General features: G+C 38.3%; 1 pseudogene; it reads left to right on the forward strand.

The window, feature by feature from the left end:
* The first annotated feature begins 236 nt into the window (after positions 1-236).
* On the forward strand, positions 237-21,678 carry LOC113183343 (archaemetzincin-2 pseudogene; annotated as a pseudogene).
* Positions 21,679-27,419: the final 5,741 nt, after the last annotated feature.

Genomic DNA, 27,419 nt, shown 5'->3' on the forward strand with positions numbered 1-27,419 from the left:
ACCATGCAAGCAGCTGGAGATGAGTTCCAGACCCTTTTGACTTCTCGGATCTGTGAGCTCAGCTGCATGGGACCCCGGGTTCAGCTCAGCCAAGTCTCACCCAGGTTTCTGACAAACTTTTCCAAGGGAGTTCCAACTGGGACTGTCTTGTGATCTTCTTTGTCTTTGGGGCTGCCCTGTGTGCTGAGAATATCAACCAAGAGATGGAGCCACTGGGAGGACAAGTGCAGGGGCGCATGGTGGCCTACCTGGAGATGCAGCAGTGGGGGCTGGGAGCTGGAGGCTGTCAAAAAGCTCTACTCAGGGAGATGGAGGAAGAAGTGGAGCAGGTACAGGAGCAACACGAGGTAGAGAAGCAGGCCAATAAATAATAATAATAATAATAATAATAATATTAATAATAATAATAATAATAATGATTGGGGCTGAGGTTGGGGCTCAGTAGCAGAGTACTCACCTAGCACACATGAGGCACTGGGTTATATCCTCAGCACCACCTAAAAATAAAATAAAGGCATTGTTCCCACCTGCAACTAAAAAATAAATAAATGATTAAATAAATACATAAAATAAAATGAATACTGTGAAAAGGGTGGGAATCCCATGATTCTGAGGAGGCACCTACTTTGGGGAGTAGGGGAAGGCCCAGGAAGTGGGGCAGGGAGCTGCCCACTTTGGGATTCACCATGGACACTTCTCAACGGTGCAAGCTGCTCCCCACTTCATTCCCTTGGGGGCTGCTCAAGGGTAGGTGGCCACGGGTGGTAGGGGGGTTTCTTTGACTCAGGGCTCTAGGACACCAAGCTGTTTTGCTTGTTACCTTCCCTGATCTTCTTCTCCTTCGCAGTCCTCCTGCCTGCTCCTGTCCTGCTGGGTCCAACACCCACCCTACCCTCTTTCTGGCTCCCTGCCGCTCCAGATTGCCTGTGATCTATTTTGTTTCCTTTTGTGTTTCTTTTTCTGTTTTGAGTGTCTTTCTTTGTAGGCCTGAAAATCTCTGTTCTGCTTCCAGGAACTCCAGGGTGAATCCCCTCTCTAAGGAAATGCATGCCTTGTTTGGGGGTGGTTTTTGTTTTTGTTTTCCTTTACCTTTCCCCCACTTTATTTGGAGGGAATGGGAGGAAATGGGAACGGGGAGGTGGAGTTTGTTTATTTTTTAAGCTCATTTCCAGGGGGCGGGAATTTAAAAAAATATATGTATGTGTCATGAATAAATTTGTTTTTGAAACCAAAAAATGGCTGGCGATGTAGCTCAGTGGTAGGCAGGTTCAATGCCCCATACCATCAAAAAAGAAAAAGAAAACCCAGAATTGTGCAATGTATATGTGTATGAAAACACCATAGCACGGTATTCCCCTTAATATATGATTTTTATGTTCTTTGTGTGTCAGTTAAAAGTTTAAATAAATGAGGGATGGGGATGTAGCTCACTGGTAGAGCATCACAGGAGACTTTGGATTCTGTCCCTAGCACTACTTTTTTTTTTTTTTTTCCTTAAAGGTAACAGAGGCAGGTGTGCTGGCAAATGCCTATAATTACAGTGACTTGGAAGGCTGAGGCAGGAGAATTGCAGTTTATTTTTTTAAAACTATACACTTTTAAAAATATACCTTTATTTTATTTGTTTATTTTTATGTCGTGCTGAGGATCGAACCCAGGGCTTCGCACATGCCAGGCGAGCGCTCTACCACTGAGCCACAACCCCAGCCCCAGGAGAATCGCAATTTAATAAGACCCTGCCTCAAAAAAAGGTAAAAAGGGCTGAAGGGTTGCTGGGGCTGTAGCTCAGTGGCAGAGAGCTTGCCTAGCACATGTGCGACACGGGGTTTGATTATTAGCACCACATAAAAATAAACAAATAAAGGCATGCTGTCCCTATACAACTACAAAAAAAATTAAAAAAAAAAAAAAGGACTGAAGATGTAGCTCAATGGTAGAGCACCCTGGGTTCAATTCCCAATTTACCAAATAAATAATAAAAGAAATAGAAATATTTATAAAAGGACAGAAGGAAGCCACAAGTTTGGATATTGGCTTTATTTGTCATAATCATGTATACCTATATCTATTATATAAAGAAAATGTAGCACAAGAGTTAAAACTTATCCAGTTCAAATTTATCATCATGACCAGCCCATGCCACAAAAGCATGACCAGCCAGGTCAGGAACACCATCCAGGTCTTGGGACACCAGACCAGCACTTATTCTAATGTGTTGGAAGCTATCTTTCCAAAGAAGCAGCATCTTCTATCCAAATACTAACCATCCTGGCTGTCTCCTCCTCTGGAGATGGCCCACGTTCTCTTTTGAATGTGCCTCTGCTTTCCTAAATAAGCCTCCCTTGTCTGTTTATGTCTCTGAAACAAAACAAGAGAGAGAGAGAGAGAGAGAGAGAGAGAGAGAGAGAGAGAGAGAGAGAGGTAACTATTTTGAATGTTGTGATTAGAGATTTCCCACATTGTAATTAGATCCCACAGGCACGATTGTAACACTAGGAAGGAAATCCAGATGTTCCTTTTAAAAATCTAGAAGGATTTCATTTTCTTCTCCATTATCTGTAAAATCCCAGGTCCTAGGGCATTGGTGGAAAGAGCTTTTGAGGTCATTCCTATACCCATGTCCAGGACAAGATGCTTAAGCTCTACTGTCAGTTTTTGGAAATTGCTTCTTTGAAAAAAATAGGGGATGAGGAGGATGGGAAGATAAGCACAGCATAAATTTAATAGGATTTAGGCCCAGTACAGTGGCACACACCTGTAATCCCAGGTACTCCTGGAGGCTAAGGCAAGAGGATCACAATTTTGAGGCCAACCTGGGCAACTTAGCAAGCTCCAATCTCAAAATAAAAATAAAATAAAATAAAATGAAAAGGGGCTGGGGATGTAACTCAGTGATAAAGCACCCTGGGTCAAAAATGATTTAGCCTCAAAGTACCCTGCTATTCCCAGAGTAAAATTTTATGACCTTTCACTAGCAAGAGACTGTTCTCTTTTCTACCTTCACAAATAGTTCTGAAAGCTAAAAATAGAGTAAACCATTAAATAAAATCTGAGAAAAATAACTATTTGTTTTGTGACTTTTAAAAAATTAGTTTTGTCAATATAAATTGTATAGCATAAAATTCACCCTTTTATTTAAATTTTTTATTTATTTTTGCAGTACTAGGGAATCAAACCAGGGGCTTACACAGGTTAGGCAAGAGCTCTCCCACTGATCTTCACCACCAATTCTCTTTCTTTCAAATTGTGCAATTCAGTGGTTTTCATATGTTAAGTTGTGCATCTACCAATTGGTTTTAGATATTTTTTATCACCCCCAAAAGGAACTTCATGTCCTTTGGCGCTTATCCTTCCTTCCCATAGGCCCTGGCAACTTTCTATATGAATGGATTTGTCTTTTCTGGATAGTTCATCTAAATGGAATCATACAATATGTGATCTTTTATACTTCATTCCATTTTTTTTTTTTTGGCACTGGGGGATTGAACTCAGGGGTGCTCTATCACTGAGCTACATTCCCAGCCCTATTTTGTATTTTATTTAAGAGACAGGGTTGTTTAGAGCCTGGCTTTTGCTGAGGCTGGCTTTGAACTCGAAATCCTCCTGTCTCAGCCTCCCAAGCCGCTGGTATTACAGGCGTGTGCCACGGTGCCTGGGTACTTCATTCCTTTTCATGGCTGATCCATTGTATGAACACACTACATTAAATTTCTCTATCCATCAATTGACAGACAGCATTATTTTTACATTTGGGCCATTATGAATAATGCTGCTATAAACATTTATGCGCAACTATATTCAGGGACATGAAAAGTGTGGGATATTTCATTTCTCTTGGCCACATATCTAGGAATGGAATTGCTGGGTCATATGGTAACTTTAAGTAAAGCATTTTGAAGACCTGCCAGACTGTTTTCCAGAGTTGTCTCACCATTTTACATCCCCAGCAAGAGCATTAAGGGTTCCAATTGTTCCACATCCTCAACAACACTTGTTATTGTCCATCTTTTTTATTACAGCAATCTTACTGAGCATGAAGTGGTACCTTGTTGTGGATCTGATTTGCCTTTCCGTAAGATATTTTAATGTGCCATATGTATATCTTCTTGGAGAAATGTCTATTCAAACCTTTTTTTAAAAATTCTTTTTGAGAGAGAGAGAGAGAGAGAGAGAGAGAATTTTTAAATATTTATTTTTTTTTTTAGTTTTCGGCGGACACAACATCTTTGTTTGTATGTGGTGCTGAGGATCGAACCCTGGCCGCACGCATGCCAGGCGAGCGCTACCGCTTGAGCCACATCTCCAGCCCTCTATTCAAACCTTTTAAATAAACCTTTTTATTATGTTTATAAATTTTCTTTTTTTCCCCCACAAAAATGTCAGATCTTTTAATGTCATCCTTAAGTATTCTTTATATATTCTGGATACAAGTCAGATGACTTGCAAATATTTTCACCTATTCTGTGCATTGTATATGTTCTTTTTTTAGCTGGAAATGGTTTGGCACATCACTTTTTTCTGCAAAATGGAATTAGCTGCAGTTTAGAATTTGAGAAGCTATTTCTATCTCTTACCCTGAAGGGCAGGTAGAGTTGTGGGTACTTTACTCATTCAATTCCTGATGAAAAAGGAAATGGGACTTATGTAAGTGCATTCTTGCCTGGTTGATAAGCTACATTGTTTTTGTTTCTTTTTATTCTTAAAGGAAATAAAGGTGTGTAAGAGCCAATGTTAACACTGTTAATTCTGGTAGTGGCCCATTAGGGGACAGGGGTAGAATCTCTCTTTAAAAAAAAAAAATTTGTTTTTTTAGTAATAGTTGGACACAATACCTTCATTTTATTTGTTTACTTTTATGTGGGGCTGAGGATTGAACCCAGGGCCTCACACATGCGAGGTGAGCACTCTACCGCTGAGCCCCAACCCCAGCCCCTAGGAGTAGAATCTTTTATGACCAGCTAGAGATTTGGTTTTTCTATCATACGTCTTATCCAAATCCACACAAGAAGCTAATGAGAGTGGGCAGACTTCCCGTTTGTTTGATTGTCCTAACTGCTGCTGTCAGTAAGGGTTGTTGATAACACATGACAAAAATCCTCTCTGGTTGCTTTAAGGAGACAAAACATTCATGGAAAGACATGGATTTCTTTGGAGAGCTGTTGAAGTGATTTGGCTACAAGGCTGTGGGGAAAGCACCACAGGTCCTTCAAGGACAGCAAGGCTGCCATTGACTAGACCCTAAAGATCATCTCACCATCACAAGTGCTGCTGGCTCTTGTGCCCCAGGAGACTGGAAGGTTTTTACCACCATTAGAGGCAGGCAGTTCTTGACCATTCCTGACTATTTGCACCTTGTAATGAACTGTAATATACTGCAGATCCAGGAGGATAGACTGGATTAGTTTGATCTCAGCTACTTGCTGTGGTGGAAACTTCTAGAGCTCTCCTATATCCAGGCCTTCCCTTCTGCCAGGGACATTAGAAGATTATGCTTTTTGCCCCCTTGGAGTTAAGATGGAACAGTGAGCTATGAGTCAAAGTGACAAGTCTCATTTCTGGGCTAAATTGTTTCAGTGAGTGAACTCCCTCCAGCAACTTGTGCCCCTGTGCGTGGACAATGAGAGTCAGTTTGGTAGCTTCAGGATGGTTTCTGTCTGTCAGTCTGGGTCTCAAGGTCATTGAAGCAGAGCTTGGGACAACCTATGTTAGATACATGAGTAAGGAGGAGGCTTGTGTGATTGAGCCACTGAGGTTTTTTAGTTTTTTTGTTCCTGCAGAACAGTACAGCCTTTAGTTTATCCTAACAACATAAGGAAATAAAAATAACAAAAAACGATAGGCTGGGGGAGGCCAAAAGGAAGAAAGTTTAAGGTCTTCCTTGTCTCTAAAATGAGGGAATCTTCATTTTATTTTCCTTTGCTCATATTTGTATTCTGGGTCCAACCATATTTCCTCCATGGTCTATTCTTGGTTTTATGTTTGAATGGATTCAGATTTTACCTCCCATCCTTTTACCTTGAATTCTCTACTGGTGAGTTCTTTATTTTGAATCTTTCTTGCCTGGCTAGATTTTGCTCTTGAGGAGCCTTTTAACAGCCCACCCGCCAGCTGCTTTTTGTCTGAATGAACATCTGGACTCTGTGTGAAATTCTTAGGTCAATCTTTCCCTTAGAATTTTTTTTTGGGGTATTTCTATTTATTTATTTTTTTGGCTATATTTTTTTCCCATAGCTTTATTGAGGTAAAATTGAAGTACAATAAAATGCACATATTTGAAGTATGCAATTTGATCAGTTTCAAAATGTATGTAACCAGAATAATCAATATAAAAAAATTTCCATTACTTTTTAAAAATTTTGAAATCATGCAGACTATGTTTCCTGCATGACTTATTACATTAGAAATCAATCACTTTATGATATATAGAACCCTATCCCCACATGTCAACTATTTCAAAATTAAATGGCACACTTATAAATATCTCAGAGGTCAAGGAAAGAACCACAAGAAAAGTAAATAAAAGGCACTTTGAACTAAGTGATAATAAAAGCTTAAAATATCAGGATATCTGGGATAAAACAGTACTCAGATGAACATTTATAACTTAAAAGTACTTGTATCAGAAAGAATAACAATCAAATTACTTTCAAATCATGTAGGAGGAAGAAAAAAATAAGAGTATGAGCAGAAATATATGAAATAGGTAAGAAATAATATAGCTAAAGTTGATAAAAATAAAACAAGTCTAATCAAGAAAAAAGCAAGAAGGGGCTGGGGTTTTCGCTCAGTGGTGGAGCGCTTGCCTCACATGTGTAGGGCACTGGGTTCAATCCTTAGTACCACATAAAAACAAATAAATAAAATAAAGGTATTTAAAAAAAGAAAAAAGAAAAAAAGCAAGAATATGAAAATTAATATCAGTGGAAAGAGAATTAGCAAAATAAGCCTACAGATGTTAAAAATATATTAAGGTAATATTATGATTGTAAGCCAGCATATGTGATAGCTTACTGGTCTATATTAGAGAAAGATCCATGCTCTGCTGAGAAGTGTATTCAGTCATTGATTGATGAAATATTCTATATGTATCTGTTTTTTTTTTTTAAAGAGAGAGGGAGAGAGGAGAGAGAGAGAGAGAGAATTTTTTTTTTTTAAAGAGTGAGGGAGAGAGAGAGAGAATTTTTAATATTTATTTTTAGTTATCGGCGGACACAACATCTTTGTTGGTATGTGGTGCTGAGGATCGAACCCAGGCCGCATGCATGCCAGGCGAGCGAGCTACCGCTTGAGCCACATCCCCAGCCCCGAGAGAATTTTTTTAATATTTATTTTTTAGTTCTTGGCAGACACAACATCTTTGTTGGTATGTGGTGCTGAGGATCGAACCCAGGCCGCATGCATGCCAGGCGAGCACACTACCGCTTGAGCCACATCCCCAGCCCATCTATACGTATCTGTTAAGTCTAAATTATCAATTGTATTTTTTACTTAAAAACTTTTTTTTTTTTTTTGAGGCTGGGGCTGTAGCTCAGTGGTAGAGCACTTGCCTAGCATATAAAAATAAAATAAAGGTATTATGTTCATCTACAACCCAAAAAACATTTTTTTAGTTGTAATATGGACTCAATACTTTTATTTGTTTTTATGTGATGTCAGGATTGAACTCGGTGCATCACATTTGGGAGGCAAGTGCTCTACCACTGAGTTACAACAAAATAGCAGCCCTATTTTTACTTCTATAGCTTCTTTATTTAGTTTTTGTTTGGAGGATCTATCCAGTGGTGAGGGAGGCATGTTAAAGTTACCCAATATTATTGTGTTGCGGTCTATTTGTTTCTTGAAATTGAGCAGGGTTTGTTTGATGTATGTGGATGCTTCATTGTTTGGGGCATAAATATTTATGATTGTTATGTCTTGTTGATGTATAATTCCCTAAAGCAGAATGAAATGGCCTTCTTTGTCCCTTCTGATTAACTTTGGCTTAAAGTTCACTTTATTTGATATGAGGATAGAAACCTTGGCTTGTTTATACGATCCACGTGAGTGATAGGTTTTTCCCCCACCCTTTTGCCTTCAGTTTATGGATGTCTTTGCCTATGAGGTGACTTTCTTGGAGATAGCATATTGTTGGGTCTTGTTTCTTTAATCCAATCTGCCAGGCTGTCTTTTGGTTGATGAGTTTAGGCCATTAATGTTCAAGGTTATTTTTTATTTTTTTGGTACGGGGGATTGAACTCAGGGTCACTTGGCCACTGGGCCACATCCCCAGCCCTATTTTTGTATTTTATTTAGACACAGGGTCTCACTGAGTTGCTTAGGGGCTCGCTAAGTTGCTGAGGCTGGCTTTGAACTCATGATCCTCCTATCTCAGCTTCCTGAGCTGCTGGGATTACAGGCACATGCCACCATACCCAGCTCAAGGATATTATTGAGATATGATTTGTATTCCCCATCATTTGGGTTTAATTCTAGTTTTTTTTTTAATATTTATTTTTTAGTTCTCATCGGACACAACATCTTTGTTGGTATGTGGTGCTGAGGATCGAACCCGGGCCGCACGCATGCCAGGCGAGCGCGCTACCGCTTGAGCCACATCCTCAGCCCTTAATTCTAGTTTTTAATTTGAATTAGTTTCTCTTTTGACTGACTATTCCTTTAGTATGGTTCCTCCCTTTAGACTGGCTTTCACTTTTTTTTTTTCCATTTCATCTTCATGGAATATTTTGTTGAGAATGTTTTGTAGTGCAGGCTTTCTAGTTGCAAATTCTTTTAATTTTTGTTTATCATGGAAGGTTTTTATTTAATCTTCAAATCTGAAGCTTAATTTTGCTGGCTATAGGATTCTTGGTTGGCATACATTTTCTTTCAGAGCTTGATATGTTATTCCAGGACCTCCTAGCTTTGAGGGTCTGGGTTGAGAAATCAGCTGAGATCTGAAGTGGTTTCCCCCTTTATGTGATCTGATATTTTTCTCTTGCAGCCTTTAAAATTCTATCCTTATTCTGTATGTTAGGCATTTTCATTATAATATGCTTTGGTGTGGGCCTGTTGTAATTTTGTACATTTGGGGTCCTATAAGCTTATTATATTGATTTTTCATTTCATTCTTTAGGTTTGGAAATTTTTCTGATATTATTTCATTGAAAAGATTATGCATTCCTTTGGTTTGTATCTCCATGCCTTCATCCATCCTGATAAATATTGAATTTAGTCTTTTCATGTTATTCCATAATTCTTGGAAGTTCTGTTCATGGTTTATTAACATCTTCTCTCTGCGGTCAACTCTATTTTTAAGAGTATGTATTTTGTCTTCATTGCCTGAGGTTCTGTTTTCCAAGTGGTCTAATCTGTTGGTGATGCTTTCTATTAAATTTTAATTTAGTTTATTGTTTCCTTCATTTTGAGGATTTCTGCTTTTTTTTTTCCAGAATCTCTGCTTTTTTATTGAAGTGATCTTTCACCTCCTGTATTTTCTCTCTGATTTCATTTCCTATACTATCTTTTACTTCGCAGATCAGTTTAACTGTGTACATTCTAAATTCCTTCTCTGACATTTATTCCATTGTGGATTCTGTTCTTGGAGTATCTTGGTTTGTTTGGGGAGATTTGTTCCCTTGCTTTTTCATGTTGTTTGTGTATCTACCCATCTAACAGTATGGATATGAGGTAGTAGAGTTTCTGTCCTATGGATTTATAGTGTCCTTGAAGGTTTATAGCACCTCACTGTTTAGGGAAAGACAAATAATGACAACAACCAATGCAAACGATTTACATCATTAAACCAAATATATTTAGGAGTCAAATTGCTGGAGCATATTACCAGACTGTTCTCCAGAGTGACTGCACCATTTTACATTCCCATCTGCAAGTATGAGGATTCCACTTTCTTCAGTGTGGTCAACATTTACTGTCATATTTTATATTAAGGTCATCCTAAAAGGTGTGAATTGGTATCTTATTGTGGTGCCAATTTACATATAACTAATTATCAGAGCATCTTTTCATGCACTTACTGGCCATTCATATATCTGCTTTGAATAATGTTTATTCAAATTCTTTGTTCATTAAAGAAATTGGGTAATCTTATTATTGAATTGTAAGAAGTCTTCAAATATTCTGGATACAAGTACTGTGGCACATGCCTGTAATCTTTACTCTGGAGGCTGAAGCAAGTTCAAGGCCACTCTGGGCAATTTAGAGAGAACCTCAAAACATAAAAGGACTAGTGATATAGCTCAGTGAGAGAGTGGGTTCAATATGCAGTTCTGTTAAAAAAATTCTACATACAAGTTTCTTAGTAAATAAAGATTTGTATTATATTCTCCCATTCTTTTCACTTTCTTTGTTCTTTGTGTGTGACACTGAGGATTGAACCCAGGCCCTCGTGCATGCTGGGCAAGCACTCTGCCACTGAGCTACATCCCCAGACCCCTTCACTTTCTTGATAGTCTTGTTTGAAGCATTAAAGTTTTAAATTTTGATAAAGTCCAGTTTATTAATTTTTATTTTATCATTTTTGCATTTGGTGTGTATTATCTAGGAAAATATTGCTCAACTTAATATACTATGGTTTCTTCTAAGAGTTCTGTAATTTTAGCTCTCACACAGACATTTTTGATACATTTCTTTTTTCTTTCTTTTTTTCTTTTTCTTTTTTTTTTTTTTTTGATATTGGGGATTGAACCCAGGGGACATTTAATTACTGAGCTACATCCCCAGCCCTTTTTATTTTTTGAGGCAGGGTCTTGCTAAGTAATTAGGGCTTTGCTAATTTACTGGGGCTGGTCTCCAACTCCATCCTCCTGCTGCAAATTTCCAAGCTGCTGGGATTATAGGTGTGTTCCACTGTGCCAGGCTTTGTGATCCCTTTCAATCCAACTTTTGCATATAGTTTAGGTAAGGATCCAGAATCATTCCATTTCATGTGAACATCCACTTTCCCCACTATAACTAGTCTTTTCCCATCAAACTTCCTTGGCAATATGGGCTTGCACCTTTTGCTTAGATGTCTGAAGAACCCTTAATCCTTGATATTCAGAAACTTAACCAGACAGAGTCTTACAGCAATTGTTCTTAATCACTGTTTTTTTTTTTTTCATCTTTTCCTTCTTTCCATTTGTTATGCAGCTGAGGTGTCCTCAAAAGCTCTTGTGTTCATGCAGGAATGTTCAGAGGTTAAATGTGAGAGTTTATAATGTAATGAGTAGATTAATCCATTTAATGGATTAATAATTTGAAAGTCTACTATACTGGGAGGGTGACTGGACAGGTGAGGTATAGCTGGATGAAGTAGGTAACTCAGGGAATGTTCTTGGGGATTTTTTTTTTTTAATTTCTTTTCTTTCTTTCTTCTTTATTTAAGAGAGAGTGAGAGAGAGAGAGAGAATTTTTTTATTTTTTATTATTTAGTTCTCGGCAGACACAACATCTTTGTTGGTATGTGGTGCTGAGGATCGAACCCGGGTCGCACGCATGCCAGGCGAGTGCGCTACCGCTTGAGCTACATCCCCAGCCCCTGTTCTTGGGGATTTTATCTTATCCCCAGAGCTTCTTCTCTCTCTCTTGGCTTCAGGGCTGCCATGAACTGAGTAGCTTTCCTATGCCTCATATCAGATCCAGAGCTAAGGAGTCAGCCAAGCACAGACTGAACCTCATTTGGACCAGGATTCCAAAATGAACTTTTCCTTCTCTAAGTTGTTCTTGTTGGATACTTTGGTCATTGTAAAAAAAATTGACAAGCATATTCACTTTTTTTTTTTTTCCAAATATGGGGGTCTGACTAGGTTGCTCAAGCTGGCTTTGAACTCCTGGGCTCACGTGATCTTCCTGCTTCAGCCTTCCAAGTAGCCAGAAATACAGGTGCACACCACCACACCACTTGTATTTTCACTTCTATGTTCTAGAAGTTTTTTTTTTTTTTTTTTTTTTTTTTTTGGGGGGGGGCGAGGGGCTTTGATAAATTGCCCAGGTTATCTCAACCTCCCATGTAGCTGAGTTTACAGGCATGTTACCACTATTCCTGGATGAAGAGAGATTTTTTAAAAATAATTAATGTCTATAGTGTGGTGTACACACCTGTTATCCCATGTTATACCAGTGGCTTGGGAGGCAGAGATAGGAAGATCACAAGTTCAAGGCCAGCCTGGGCAATTTAGACCATCACAAAAATTTAAAAAAGGGCTTGGAATATGATTCAGGGACAAAGCACCCCTAAGTATGTATATGTGTGTGTAGATAGATAGATTTTTTTTTTTTAAAGAGAGAGAGAGAAATTTTTTAATATTTTTTATTTTTTAGTTTTCCGCGGACACAGCATCTTTGTTTGTATGTGGTGCTGAGGATTGAACCCCGGCCGCACGCACGCCAGGCGAGCGCGCTACCGCTTGAGCCCCATCCCCAGCCCTTGATTGATCTTTTTGTTTTGTTTTTTTGGATTCTGGGGACTGAACCCAGGGCTTTGTGCATGCAAAGCAAGCACTCTACCAACTGAGCTATATCCCCAGCTCTGGATATCTTTTTTTTTTTTTAATTTATTTTTTAATTGTAGTTGGACACAATACCTTTGTTTTATTTACTTATTTTTAAGTGGTGCTGAGGATAGAACCCAGGACCTCGAACACACTAGGTGAGTGCTCTATCGCTGAGCCACAACCCCAGCCCCAGATTGATTAATCTTGTATGGCAGAATGATTTCTACCTGACATCTCAGTTATCTTCTCCTCATTGTAGAATGATGTCTAGAATTCTAGTCATCAAAAGTTTAAACTGAGTCAGGCGTGGTGGTGCATGCATGGCTGAAATCCCAGTTTGGAAGGTTGAAGCAGGAGGATCCCGAGTTTAAAGCCAGTTTCAGCAAAGTGAGGCACTGTCTCTAAATAAAACTCAGTGAGACCCTCTCTCTAAATAAAATACAAAATAGGCCTGGGGATGTGGCTCAGGGGACAAGTGCTTTTTGGGTTCAATTCCTGGTACTCCCATCCCCCCCAAAATTGATTTTTTTTCAAGCAGAACTTTGGGATATTTACTAGTATTAATCAGTAGTTTCATTGTGTTCTTGACTCGTGTTTTTATAAGAGATGACTTCAAGTAAGACATGAAACATGGTACAAGTATAGCAAAGTTTATTAGAAGACAAAGGAGAGAAGGAGGGGAAATCACCCCTGAGAGAGAGAGAGTGGGTTGTCTTAGGAGAGTGAGGACTCCCTTTTTTGGGTCCCAGTTTTTCTTGGGGTTCAGGGGCAGTTTCTGGAGCACCACCTCCTACTCTGATTGACAGCTGTATTGTATCAGATTTCTAAATCCCTAATGCCACATGTCTTACTCATGAATATCTAAGTGAAAATTTACAATCACAATAAGATTAAATAATATGCCAAGGACCTAAAGACAACTTTTGGTCTTTGTAGCATGAGCCAATTGATTTTATATGGAACTTGATTTCTCAGACCTTGAGGCCATTGAGCTCTCCAGCCTCTGTATCAGGGTAATCTGTCATCCTCTTGTTAAATGACAAAACTTGGGCATGTGAATAATATGTTGTTATAGGGCCGCTATTTTAAGTCACAGCAGGGCCAGGGTGACCTTGTAAATTGTTTCTTTAAAAACATGTTGAGGGGCTGGGGCTGTATCTCAGGGGTAGAGCTCTTGCCTCACATGTGTGAGACACTGGGTTCAATCTTTAGCACCACATAAAACTAAACAAATAAAAAAGTCATTCTGTCCATCTACAACTACAAAAATTTTTTTTAAAAATTAAAAAAAAAAAAGAAGTAGAGGAATAGTACATAGGTTAAGTCTATATAAATAACCCCTTAATCTCCATGTTTCCACCACTCATATCTGCCTGCTATCTATCATTGGTATCCACTTTGACTTTTTCTGAGTGGATTAAGTTTTTTAAATAATGAAAATATATAATTTTTGTATAAAAATAGAGTTATGACTAAAAACATCACTACTGTTGGGCACAGTGGTGCAACCTGTAACCCCAGCCACTGAGAGGCTGAGGCAGGAGGATCACAAGTTTGAAGCCAGCTTGGCAATTTAGTGAGAGACTCTGTCTCAAAATAAACACTAAAGAAGGGCTGCGAATGGTAAAGTGCTATTGGGTTCAATCTCTAGTAACAAAATAGAACAAAACAACAAAAATCCCACTGTTTTTTTTCTTTTGTTTTGGGGGGTACCAGAGATTGAACTCAGGGTCACTCAACCACTGAGCCACATCCCCAGCCATGTTTTGTATTTTATTTAGAGACAGGGTCTCACTGAGTTTCTTAGAGCCTTGCTTTTGCTGAGGCAAGCTTTGAACTTGAGATCCTCCTGACTCAGCCTCCCAAGCCTCGGGATTACAGGTATGCACCACCACGCCTGGCAACCCCCACCATTTTCAATTTGTTGTTTGGTTTGCAAAGCTGGGGAACCAGGGCCTTGCACACGTCAGACAAATGTTCTACCATCAAGCTACATCCCCATTCCAATTAGAGTTTTTCAAATACCTTTAAACATGTTTCAAAATTATTTCATTTCTTACCACTGTTGCAGTGTTATACTTCACACATTTTGGCCTAAGATTCTTTGTCTCTTATCAAACTAGCTAAATATTCATCACTGCCAAACAATGGCTCCTTGGCCCCATCTTAAAAGTTTTGCAGAGAGTATACCCTTTTCATTATATCAACACCTCAGAAATGGTGTTATCATCCCAGTTTAACAAATGTGGGGACAGAGGCTTAGAGATGTCAATTAGCTGACCAATGGTCACTAAAATAAGTCCAAGAGAAAAATTGTCCTTTGGTGCCCTTCTCTACACCAGTTTTTTTTTTTTTTTTTAATGCTGGGCATTGAGTTCAGGACCACTCTACCACTGATTCACATCCCCATCCCTTTTTATTTTTTTATTTTGAGATGAGATCTCAGTTGCTGAGGTTGGCCTTTTCAAACTTGCAATTTTTCTGCTTCAGCCTCCTCAGTCTCTGGGATTACAGGCGCGGGCTATCACTCTTGGCTCTCTATGCCTTTTAACATGTGGCTCTGTGGTCAAATCAAAATTGTACAGCAGGGTATACAAAGTTGCAAGATTTAGCTGGGTGTGGTGGCACACTTGCCTGGAGACCAAACTACTTGGGAGGGTAAGGCAGGAGGATCACAAGTTTGAGACCAGACTCAAAAACTTAAATTCTGTTTCAAAATAAAAAGTAAAAAGGGGGGCTGGGGTTGTGGCTCAGCGGTAGAGCGCTGGCCTAGCATTTGGGAGGCCCCAGGTTCGATCCTCAGCACCACATATAAATAAATAAATAAAATAAAGATATTGTGTTCAGTTACAACCAAAATATATATATATTTTTTAAAGTAAAAGGGCTGGAGATGTAGCTCCGTGGTAAAATGTGCATGGGTTCGATCTTGTAGTGGGAGGGAATAGCTGGAAGACTTATCTCTGCCCGTGTTTGCTGAAATATCCCTGAAGTCGTCCTTCCCTTGCACCCTGCCCTTCAGCAGGGCCATTTCCTGCTATTCCTTTCTCTGCAATGGTATTTTAAACCTCTACCATCTGGAGGACTCCTACTTATCCTTTTAGATCGATGGAATCCCTTTCCTATGTGTTCTATCTCCAATTGTCCAGCATTTTAATCTGCCCACATTCATTTTGTTCAAAGTTTTTCTCTCCCACCAGACTATACATTCCTGGAAGGCAGAGACTGATTCATCTTTCTACCCGCACAGTATCCTACAGGGTTCAATAAATATTTCTTTAATTCAGTTTTGAGATCCAACTCAGTTGTTACCATACAAAATCTTCTCTGCTATTCCTGCCCTTGCTGATCTTTTCCTTTCCAAGCCCTGAAAGCATTTTTATTTTATACTTCTGATTTAGCATTTAGTACATGCTGCTATTTATTGTTGATTTCTTTTTCTTTCTTTCTTTTCTTTTTTTTTTTTTTTTTTTACCATATGCAGTCTATAATAACATGGGCAGGAAAGTATCAATCATGTTTTGCTCTTTTTGTTTTCAAACTTAGCCTAAGTGCTTGCTCACATCAACACAAGACATCTCAGGCCCAGTGATATGGGAGGCTGAGGTAGGAGGAACACAAGTTCAAGGCCAGCCTCAGCAACTGAGTGAGCCCTTCAGCAACTTAGTGAGACCCTGTTTAAAAAAAAAAAAAAAAAAAAAAAAAAAAAAAAGGTGGGAGAGGCTGGGGATATAGCTTAGTGGTAAAGTGCCCCTGGGTTAGGGTGTCAAAAAAGAAAAAAAAAAAAAAGAAAAAGGAAAAAGGAAACCAAGATCAAGACATGCAATTGTTTTATATACTTAGAAAACACTAAACAAGGACCAGGGATGTAGCTATGTGGTAGAGTGCTTGTCTTGCATGTGCAGGGTCTTGGGTTCCACTCCTGGTACCAGGAAAAATAGGAAGAAAACAAAGAAACAACAAGACTCACTTCAATCCATTTATGGTAGGCAGACATGTAAGTTACCCCAGGATTCCTGCTCTCTGTGTTCAGAGCCTTTTTTATAATCTCTTACCCTTGAGTATGGATAAAATTTGTGAACATGATGGGATTTCACTTGCATGAATAAGTTTTATCTTACAAAAGATATGGAGAGATTTTTCAGGTATTATTAATATTCCCAATCAGTTGACTTTAAGTTAATTAAAAGGGAGATCATGGTGGGTGGTCCTAGCCTACTCAGGTGAACCCTTTAAAGTTTGAGGCTGGCCTGGGCAACCCTGCGACACCCATCTCAAGAAAAACAAAAAAGGCATAGCAAAAATGCCAAGGGGGCTGGGAATATAGCTCAGTTAGTAAAGTGCTTGCCTCACATGCACCACCGTGGGGAAGGGGGAAACAAAACAAGAGGCAAGACAAATTATAGTTTAGAGGTATATATTTGGCTAGTAAAACCACAAAGAAGTTTTAAAACGTAATTATTAAAAAGTTAAGATGTATTAAGATCACATTCTGGACCATAATACACACCTTAAATATTTTAAAAGAATAGAAGGTATGGAAAGTATATTGTCATATCCTGAATTAAACTAGAAGTCAGTAACAGAAAACCAGAAAATTCCAAAGTATCTTCACATTAAGCCATATATTCTAATAATAATATATTCTAAATAACATGGGTCAAGAGAAAGGAAATATTGTGAACTAAATGAAAATATAAATTATCAAAATTTGTGGAATGCATGAAAGTGGTGTTTAGGTAGAAATTCATATATCTAAATATATACAGTAGACATGAAGATACAAAATCAATAGTCTAAGTTTCCATGTCAGGAAACCAGAGAAGGAAGAATAATTTAACCCTTAAAAAAGGATTAGAAATTATAAAACACACAGGGGAAGTCATGAAATTAACCACAGGAGGAATGATCAACAAGAACAAAGTTGGTTCTCTGACAAGAGCAAGAATATTGATGAACTTCTGGTCAGGATAACCAAGGAAAAAGAAGGCATAACAAAGTATTATTATCGGAAACAGAAGAGGAGTCCAGTGTGGTGGCACATACCTGTAACTTCAGCTACCTGGGAGGTAGAGACAGGAGGATCAGATGATCGAGGCCAAGGGCAGCAACTCAGTGAGGCCCTCAGCAACTTAGGGAGACCCTGTCTCAAAAAATAAAAAGGGTTTGGGATGTGACTCTATGATAACGTCCCTAGTATCAAAGAAATAACAACAAAGAAACCTCTCAAAAGAAAGAAAGAGAAGAGGAGCCAGGAGTGGTGGCTCATGCCTGCAATCTCAGCTACTCAGAAGGCTGAGGCAGGGGGATCGCAAGTTCAAAGGCATCTTAGTAAGACCCTGTCTGTCTCAAGATAAAAAATAAAAAATGCACAGTTCAGGGTGTAGCTTAGTAGATTGCCTAACACACATGAGGTCCTGGGTTTGATCCCCAGCAGTGTAGAAAAAAAAAGAATTATAAGGTAATACTTGAAACAATGTATGCCAACAAATTATATGTAATTTAGATGAAATGAACAAATACATAGAAGGACACAAACTACTAATATTTATTCAAAAACTGAAAATATGAATAGATGTATAATATGTAACACACAAGAACTTCCCACAAAGATATTCCCAGAACCAGATAGCTTCACTGGTGAACTCTTAACAAATGTGTAAAGGAGTAATATAAATCCTTTAGAAACTTTTCCAAAAACTAGGAAAGTGAGAACAATTCTTAACTTTCTTTTTTTTTTTTTATTTTTTTTTTTTTTATTTTTTATTTTTTTTAAAGAGAGAGTGAGAGAGGAGAGAGAGAGAGAGAGAGAGAGAGAGAGAGAGAGAGAGAGAGAATTTTTAATATTTATTTTTTAGTTCTCGGCGGACACAACATCTTTGTTGGTATGTGGTGCTGAGGATCGAACCCGGGCCGCACGCATGCCAGGCGAGCGCGCTACCGCTGAGCCACATCTCCAGCCCCTCTTAACTTTCTTTGATACCAGTGTCACCTTGATATCAATACATCATACAGTGGGGCATGGTGGCACATGCCTGTAATGCCAGTGGCTCAGGAGGCTGAGACAGGAGGATTGCAAGTTCAAAGCCAGCCTCATAAACAGGAAGGTCCTAAATGATTCAATGAGACCCTGTCTCTAAATAAAATGCAAAATAGGGCTGGGGATGTGGTTCAGTGGTTGAGTGGTCCCAAGTTCAATCCCCAGTATTACGCCCCCGCCAAAAAAAAAAAAATCATACAAAGAAAAGTACAGACCAATATACCCCCAATAGAACAGCAGACAAAAAAAGTTCTCAAATAATACTAGCAAACTGATAAAAAATACTAGCAAATAGATAAAATGGAGAACATATCATGAACAAATGGGATATATTTCAGGAATGTAAAACTGATTTAACATCATAAACTATGAAGGCCAGAAGACAGTGAAATGATTATTACTCCTCCTTTTCCTCTCCCTCCTCCTCCTACTACTCTGTGGTCTGGGTATTTAAACCCAGGGGTACTCTACCACTGAGCTACACCCCAGCCCTTTTTGAGATATGGTCTCACAAGGTTGCTGAGGCTGGCCTCAAACTTACAATCCTCCTGTCTCAGTCTCCCAAGTTGCTGGGATTATAGACATGTGCCACCACAACTGGCTAGTGAAATGACTTTTTTAAAGTGCTGAAGGAAGAATCTATCACTCACAAATTTTGTACCTGACAAAACTACCCTTCAAAAATGAAGGAGGGGCTGGGAGTATAACTCAGTGGTACAGCACTTACCTGGGTTGTATCCTAGCACTATAAAAACAAAAGCAAACCAACAAGAGCAAAAGCAACAAAAAACAAGAACAAAGGAGAAATGAAAACATTACTGGTAGACCTACAATATAAAAAATGCTAAGGGCAGTTCTTTGGGTTAAAATGAAAGAACACTAGCCAGTAAGTCAGATATAAGAAAAAAAAATTAAGGAATACTAATGAACCTAATTTCATTGGTAAATATAAAAGCCAGTATTATTGCACTTTTGGTTTGTAACCTCTTTCTTTTTTCCATATGTCTTAAAAGGAAAAATGTGTAAACTAATAATTATAAATCTGTGTTGACAGATGTAGGACCCAGTGGGGATTGGTTAACATCTGGTTACTTCAGGTTCCTTTCCTTTCAGGAGACTGAGGCAGGAGGATCACATGTTTGAGGCTAGCCTGAGCAACTTAGGTCAGCTAAAACTAGCCTGTGTGGACATTTGGTTCTGTCTCTTGCTCTCTAATTTTCTTTTAAAAATCTTTTTTTGTGGTGCTGGAGACTGAATCCAAGCCTCAGGCGTGCTAACCAAGTGCTCCACCCCTAAGCTACGCCCCAGCCCATTTTACTTCATTTTCAGACAGGGTCCTCTGCCAAGTTGCCAGGGCAGGCCTCAAACTTGCATTGCTCTAGCCTCAGCCTCCAAGAACTGGGATCGTAGGTGTGTACAACCATGCCCAGCTTTCTTTTTAATTTTTTTGAGATGGGTTCTTGCTCTGCTGCCTAGGTTGGTCCTGAACACCCTTTGGTTGGGCTGTCACAAAGGTGAGAGTGTGACAAGTCTTAGGATCGCAGCATGTCCTTGTCATCACGGGTTTCTTTCGGTTTCTGTTATTCTAGCTGGAAACAGACTATCTGGTATTCAGGATAGGGATGCACACAAGCATTTAAAACTTTTGAGAAAATTTAGGACACCAGGACTATTAAGACTATGAGAAGGATAATATCAAGGGATTGGGGCATTCCGTAACCAAGGTCCTCATGATTTAAACCAACTAAAACCAAGTAGGTCAAAGAAAGAGCCAAATGAGGAATCTATTCATATTAGTAGGCATAAGTGGGTCTCAAAAATCTGATTCTTTAAACAAGAACACTAAAATGCTGGGTACAGTGGGGCACATGAGTAAATCCTATTGACTTGGGAGGCTGAGGCAGGAGGATCACAAGTTTGAGGCTAACCTGGACAATTAAGTGAGACCCTGTCTCAAAAGAAAGAAAGAAAAAAAGTGTTGGATGTGTAGCCCAGAGGTAGAGCACCACTGGGTTCAATCCCTAGTACCACACATACACATACACAAGAAATATGTTAAATCAATAACCTAATTATATACTAAGGAACTAGAAAAAGCCAACACAAGGAAGGACATAATAATGGTAGAGTACATAAAATAGAGATGAGAAAAATCAGAGAGAAATTTTATGAAACTAAAAATTGGTTCTTTGGAAAGATTAAAATTGATGAATCTTTAGATTGACAAAAGAAAAAAAAATCCGAAAATGAGACTGTAGATATTATTACCAATGTTATCGAAAAGGATTGTACAAGAATACTGTGAATAGTTGGATACCCACAAATTAGATAACCTAATCTATCAAAAACTTAGACTAATTTTATCAGAAGAAATGAACAAATTTCTAAAAACAGTCAATCTACCAAAAGTGACTCAGACAGAAATAAAGAAAAGTAGGGGCTGCTTTGGAGGCAAGTTAGCAGTGTTGAGGGCTGCTGGGGTAAAGCATCCCAGACGACATTTTTAAGGCCAAGCCCAGACATCCCTGTCCTTGTAGGGAAAAGCCTTCAATGGAAGCCTTCCTCTATAAAGATACAAAGCATACAGTATTCTGAACAGACGCTAAATCAGTTCTCATCTCAAAGAACCCAGCATGAGGGTCACAGTATGAGAACTCAGATGCTGGAGAACAGTGTTTGATAAAAGCAGACTTCCAACCATGTGATGATCTCTTTGGACCCATTTCCTTGCATTTGCAATTAGACTTGGAAAGGCTTCTGAAGATCTTGAACAATTTTTAATGATCTTATAGAAGGGCACACTCCTCAGAGATATGCAATATTTATATACAGCCCATTGGTATATATTGAATCTCTAGGGAGGACTAGAATTATCAGTAAAGAGTATATTAAATAGCATTACAATGAAGCATTACTATTCTATGATCTGACAGTAAAATTCTCAGAACTGGATTGTATATCTGCAATGAGGTGTTCCTTTAGAGTCAATGATAGTGCACAAAACTTACACATTTGTGCAGGGTATGTCCTGAAGATTTTAGAAAAGAAACTGAAGATGCATTCTGTGTTGTGGGTATTACAATGATTGATGTTTACCCAAGAGATTCCTGGAATTTTGTATTTGGACAGGCTTCTTTGACAGATGGTATTCATCCTTGCCAGGGATAGCAGTTGATTTCTATAGCTCATGATACAAAAAAAAAAAAAAAAAAAAAAAGGCAAAGATACTCCAGAAAACATCTTCAAGTGACTTATAAATTTTTTTTTTTTTTTTTTTGGTACTGGAGATTGAATCCAGGAGCACTCTACCATTGAGCTATATATTCCCAGCCCTTTTCACTTTTTTATTTTAAGACAGGGTCTTGCTAAAATGCTGAGGCTGGCCTTGAACCTGTGATCCTCCTGTCTCAGCCTTCCAAGGTACTGAGATTATAGGTGAACCCTACTGGGCCTGGTTTGTGACTGTCAAAAATTTTTTTTTTTTTTTAAAGAGAGAGTGAGGGGGGGGGGAAGGAGGGAGGGAGGGAGGGGGAGAGAGAGAGAGAGAGAATTTTTAATATTTATTTATTTATTTTCTCGTTCTCGGCGGACACAACATCTTTGTTGGTATGTGGTGCTGAGGATCGAACCCGGGCCGCACGCATGCCAGGCAAGTGCGCTACCGCTTGAGCCACATCCCCAGCCCCTCAAAAAATTTTTTAATATATATATTTATTTTTTTAGTTGTAGTTGAACACAATACCTTTATTTATTTATTTATTCTGGTGCTGGGGATGGAACCCCGGGCCTTCTGCGTGCAAGGAAAGCACTCTACTGATTGAGCTATATCCCCAGCTTATTTATGTATTTCTATATGGTGCTGAGGATCGAACCCAGTGCCTCGCATGTGCCAGGTGAGTGCTCCACTGCTAAGCCACAACCCCATCCCTGTGACTGTTAATTTTTGACAACTATTATATTCTTGAAGTGACTAGTATTTTCTGCTTCAATTAAGACTTTAACCCATGAAACTGAACACATTGGAACTGCAACTGCATCATGGGCCCACATGCCTAGTGCAGAGCTCCTTCTACTTGGAAGAGGTTGTCTCCGTCTAAATGTTTCCCCATCTATTTATCTAAGTTGCAGTGTGCTCTGGCTTCAACACTGCAAAAAGAAATAAAGTGCTGGTGAGATGGATTCTTATTTATTTAGTGGTACCAGGGACTGAATCCAGGGGCATAATACCCCTGAACTACATCCTCAGCCCTTTTTAATTTTTATGGTCTCACTAAGTTGCCTAGGTTGGCCTTGAATCTGTGATCCTAGTGCCTCAGCCTTTGAGGTGCTGGGATTACAGGTGTGCAACACTATGCCCAGCTTAGTGAGGTAGATTGATGATAAACCTGCTGACATACCTGTAGTCACTCTGGAACAGTCATGAGGACAATGTGAGTTTGCTAAAACCCATGGAAATCTTCAAGCAATGGAATGAGTAGATAAAAAAATGGCAAGCAGCCTTTCAAAAATAAGGAACTACAATTAACATGACAGTCAATGGCCAAAGACTGAAAGCTCTTCCTATAAGCTCAGGATCAAGGCAACAAGTAGTGCCCAGCTTATCACTCCTGTTCAACATGGTTATGGATGTTGGGAAAAAAATAGGCAAGACAAAGAAATAAAACATATCCAAATTGAAGAAGAAGTAAAATTATCTGTGTATGCAAGTAACATGATTTTATATCTAGAAAAACTCTAACAATTCCATAAAACAATTTATTAGATAAATTCAGCATATCTGCAGGATACAAAGTAACATGCAAAAAATCAGTTGCATATTTATACTCTTACAACAAATTATCAGAAAGCAATTTTTAAAATTCTATTTACAGGCTGGGGCTGTAGCCCAGTGGCAGAGTACTTGTCTAGCATGTGTGAGGCACTGGGTTCAATCCTTAGCACCACATAAAAATAAACAAATACAATAAAGGTATGCTGTCCAGCTACAACAAAAATAATTAACAACAACAACAACAGATTCTACTTACAATAGATACATGCACACCAGTGCTCATTTCAGCATGATTTACATGAGCCAAAAGGTAGAAACAACCCAAGTATCCACCCAGATAAATGGATAAATCAGTGACATATACATACAATGGAATATTATTCAGACATAAAAAGGAATGACATTATGATAAATGCTACACTGTAAATGAAACTTAAAGCCTGTGCTAAGTAAAACAAGACAGATAAAGAACAAATATCGTACAATTCCACTTCTATGAGGTGCTTCAAATTGGTAAATACATAGAAAGTAGACTAGAGTGTATCCAAGAGTCAGGGTAAGGGGAAGTAAGAGGGGGAGTTACAAAGGGGAAATGGGAAAGTTTCAGAAATAGTGGTGATAGTTGCAAAACATCATGAGTATAATGAATGCCACTGAATTGTACATTTGAAATAACAAATTTTGTTTTATATATTGCACTACAATTTAAAAAATATAATATATTGAAAAACTTTATATACTTTAAATGGGTGAATTATATTTGTGTGAATTACATCTCAATAAAGCTGTTTAAAATTTTTAAAAAATATAAAAATTAATTATATTTCTACGCTGTAAAAACAAGCAAACTGAATATAAAATTAAGGAAACATTTGCATTTACAACCACATAAAAAACAAATAGAAGACCTTCAACACACTGAAGAGAAAAAGAAGTGGGCTGGGATATAGCTCAGTGATAGAGCAATTACCTAGGATCATGAGGCCCTTGGATTGATCTCCATCCCTGCAAAACAAAGCAAACAAAAACAAAAGATCAAAAAAGTACTTAGAAATGAACTTAGCAAATAAAGTGAAAAACTTATACTTGTATTAGTATAAAACATTGTTGAAAGAAATTTAATTAGTACTAATTAAATGGAAAAACATCCCAGGCTCACAGATCAGAATACTTAATATTAAGATGGCAAAATTTCCCAAATTGTTCTATAGATTCAACATGATCCATATTAAATCTCAGGTGCCTTCTTTTCAAAAATTGACAGGCTGATCCTGAAGTTCACAGGACTCAGAACAGCTAGATCAATCTTAAAAGAATAAAGAATGGAGAAATCCTATGTTGAGTACAGTGGAGCAGGCTTGCAATCCCAGATACTGAGGAGGCTGAGGCAAGAAGAACACAAGGTTAAGGCCAGTCTGGGCAATTTAGCAAGACCTTTTCTCAAAATACAATTAAAATGGAGCTGAGGATGTAGTTGTGTGGCAGAGTACCCCTGGGTTCAACCCCCTATACAAAAAAAAACCCTAAATCAAAACAAAAGGATATACATATAGACCAATGGAATAGAATTGAGAGTCCAGAAACAAACCTTTACATATACAAGTAATTGTTTTTAACAAATTACCAAAAAAATCCAATGGGGAAAGAAGACTTTTGCCTATAAATGGTCCCAGGACAATTGGTCAGCCACATGCAAAAAATTGAAATTGAACTCCCACCTCACACTATATGCAAACATTAACTTAAAACAGATTAAACACTCAAGTGGGATAATAGTTTGAAGTGAAAGAGTTTATTTTGGGGACGATGAAAATGTTCTAAAATTGACTCTGGTGATGGATGCACAACTCTGTAAACACAATAAAGCCACTGAATTGTATACTTCAAGAAGGTGAGTTGTATAGTATATGAAGTATATCTCAATAAATTGCTTCCAAACATGAAATCAAAGTCCAGTAAAGTGGCATGCCTATAGACCCAGTTACTCAGGGGGCTGAGGTAGGAGTATTGCTTGAGCCCAGGAGTTCATAGCAAGTCCCTGTATAATGAATGAATGAATAAACACAATAGGTGAAAAAGGGTTACCAATACTGATCCCATAGATGTGATAAGGATGATAAAGGAATACTATGAACAATTCTATGTCTACAAATCACTTAGGTGAAATGGCCCAAATCCTTGAAGACAAAAACTAACAATGGAACTCACACAAAGAGAAATAGATAATCCGAATAGGCACATACCTATTTAAAAGCTGAATTAATAATGAATAATTTCCCCAAAAGGAAAGCATCATGTTCATTTATTTTCCCTAATACATTTTGCTAAACATTTGAGGAAAATACTAATTCTCTAATCTTCTCTAGAAAAACATGTGCAGAAAGAACACGTCCTATTTCATTCTATGAGGCCAGCATTACACTGATACCAAAACCAAAGATAGTACATAAAAGGAAACCACAGACCACTATCTCATATGAACACAGATGCAAAGAAATATTGGGAGGTTGGATCTAACAATGTATAAAAAGAAATATATACTACAATTTAGTGGGATTTAGTCCAGGCATCCTGGTTTGATAGGCTATTTCAACAATAAAAGAAATAATGTAAACCATCATATCAGTAGGCTAATGCAGCAAAAGCATTTGCCAAAACCCACCATTCATTCAAGGATTAAAGACACTAACCCAATAGGAATAAAAAAAGCCATTTCCACCAGGCATAGTGGTGCATACCTGTAATCTCAGCAGCTCAGGAGGATGAGACAGGAGGAATGTGAGTTCAAAGCCAGCCTCAGCAATGGCGAGGCACTAAGCAACTCAGTGAGACCCTGTCTCTAAGTAAAATACAAAATAGTGCTGGAGATGTGGCTCAGTGGTTGAGTGCCACTGAGTTCAATCCCTAGTACCCAAAAAACAAACAAACAAAACAAACAAACAAAAAACCAACCAAACAAAAAAAAACAGGCCATTTCCTCAACCTGACAAAGAACATTGACAAAAACCCATATAGCTAATATCATAGTGGTGAGAAACTGGGCATTTTCTTCACAAGACTGGGAACAAGGCAATCCACACTGTCCACTCTTATTCAATATCCTACTGGAACTCCTATCTGATGCTAATAAAACAGGGAAAGGAAATAGATGGTTTACAGATGGGAAAAGAACAAATAAAAGTACTTGTTCATGATGTTCTGATTGATTCTGAATCAACACATTAAAAAAATTCCAATATAGCAATATTGTGATATTCAATATTAACATATAAGTGGCAATTGCTTTTCTATATAACCCCCTGAGAAAAACTGATAATCAGAATTAAAAACACAGTAGCATTTACAACAGTACCAAAACAATAAACTATTTAAGTACTGTGATGGTTAAGGTAAGTGTTCCCCAAAGATTACTGTGTGAAAGCCTTGGTCCCCAGGATGGCACTAATGGCAGGTGGTAGAACCATTAAGAGATGGGGCCTGGGCTGGGGCTGTAGCTCAGAGGTAGAGCGCTTGCCTAGCCTAGCAGGGGTGAGGCACTGGGTTCGATCCTCAGCACCACATAAAAATTATTAAAGTTATTTTGTATATATATATATATATATATATATATATATATATATATATATATATATATATTTTTTTTTTTTTTTTAAAGAGATGGGGCCTAGTGAAAGGTCCTTAGTAACTAGGGGGCATACCTTTGAAGAAAATGGTCTCTTGGCTTCCTGGCTCATGATGCAAGTAGTTTGCTCTGCCCTACCCAGAGGCCTAAAGCAGTGGGGCTGCCTGATCTTGGACTGGAGCCACCAGAACCATGAACTAAATAAAAATTTTCTTTTTATAAAACTAATTGTCTCAGGCATTTCATTATAGTAATAGAAAACTGAAGCAGGTACAAAACTAATAAGGATATATATGAAAAAAAGCACAAAACTGATAAATCAAAGATCTAAATAAAAGGAGGAATAGTTCACACTCATGGATTACAACATTTAATGTTGTCGAGTTGTCAGTTTCTCCTAATATAGGTTCTATGAAATCCTAAGCAAAGTACCAGGAGAGTATCTGATAGATATTCATAGATTCTAAAATTTGTATGAAAAGATGATACCCAGGAAAGCCATCTTGATAGTGAAAA

The sequence above is a fragment of the Urocitellus parryii genome, chromosome 1, assembly GCF_045843805.1.
Source record: "Urocitellus parryii isolate mUroPar1 chromosome 1, mUroPar1.hap1, whole genome shotgun sequence".
Classification (NCBI taxonomy): Eukaryota; Metazoa; Chordata; class Mammalia; order Rodentia; family Sciuridae; genus Urocitellus; species Urocitellus parryii.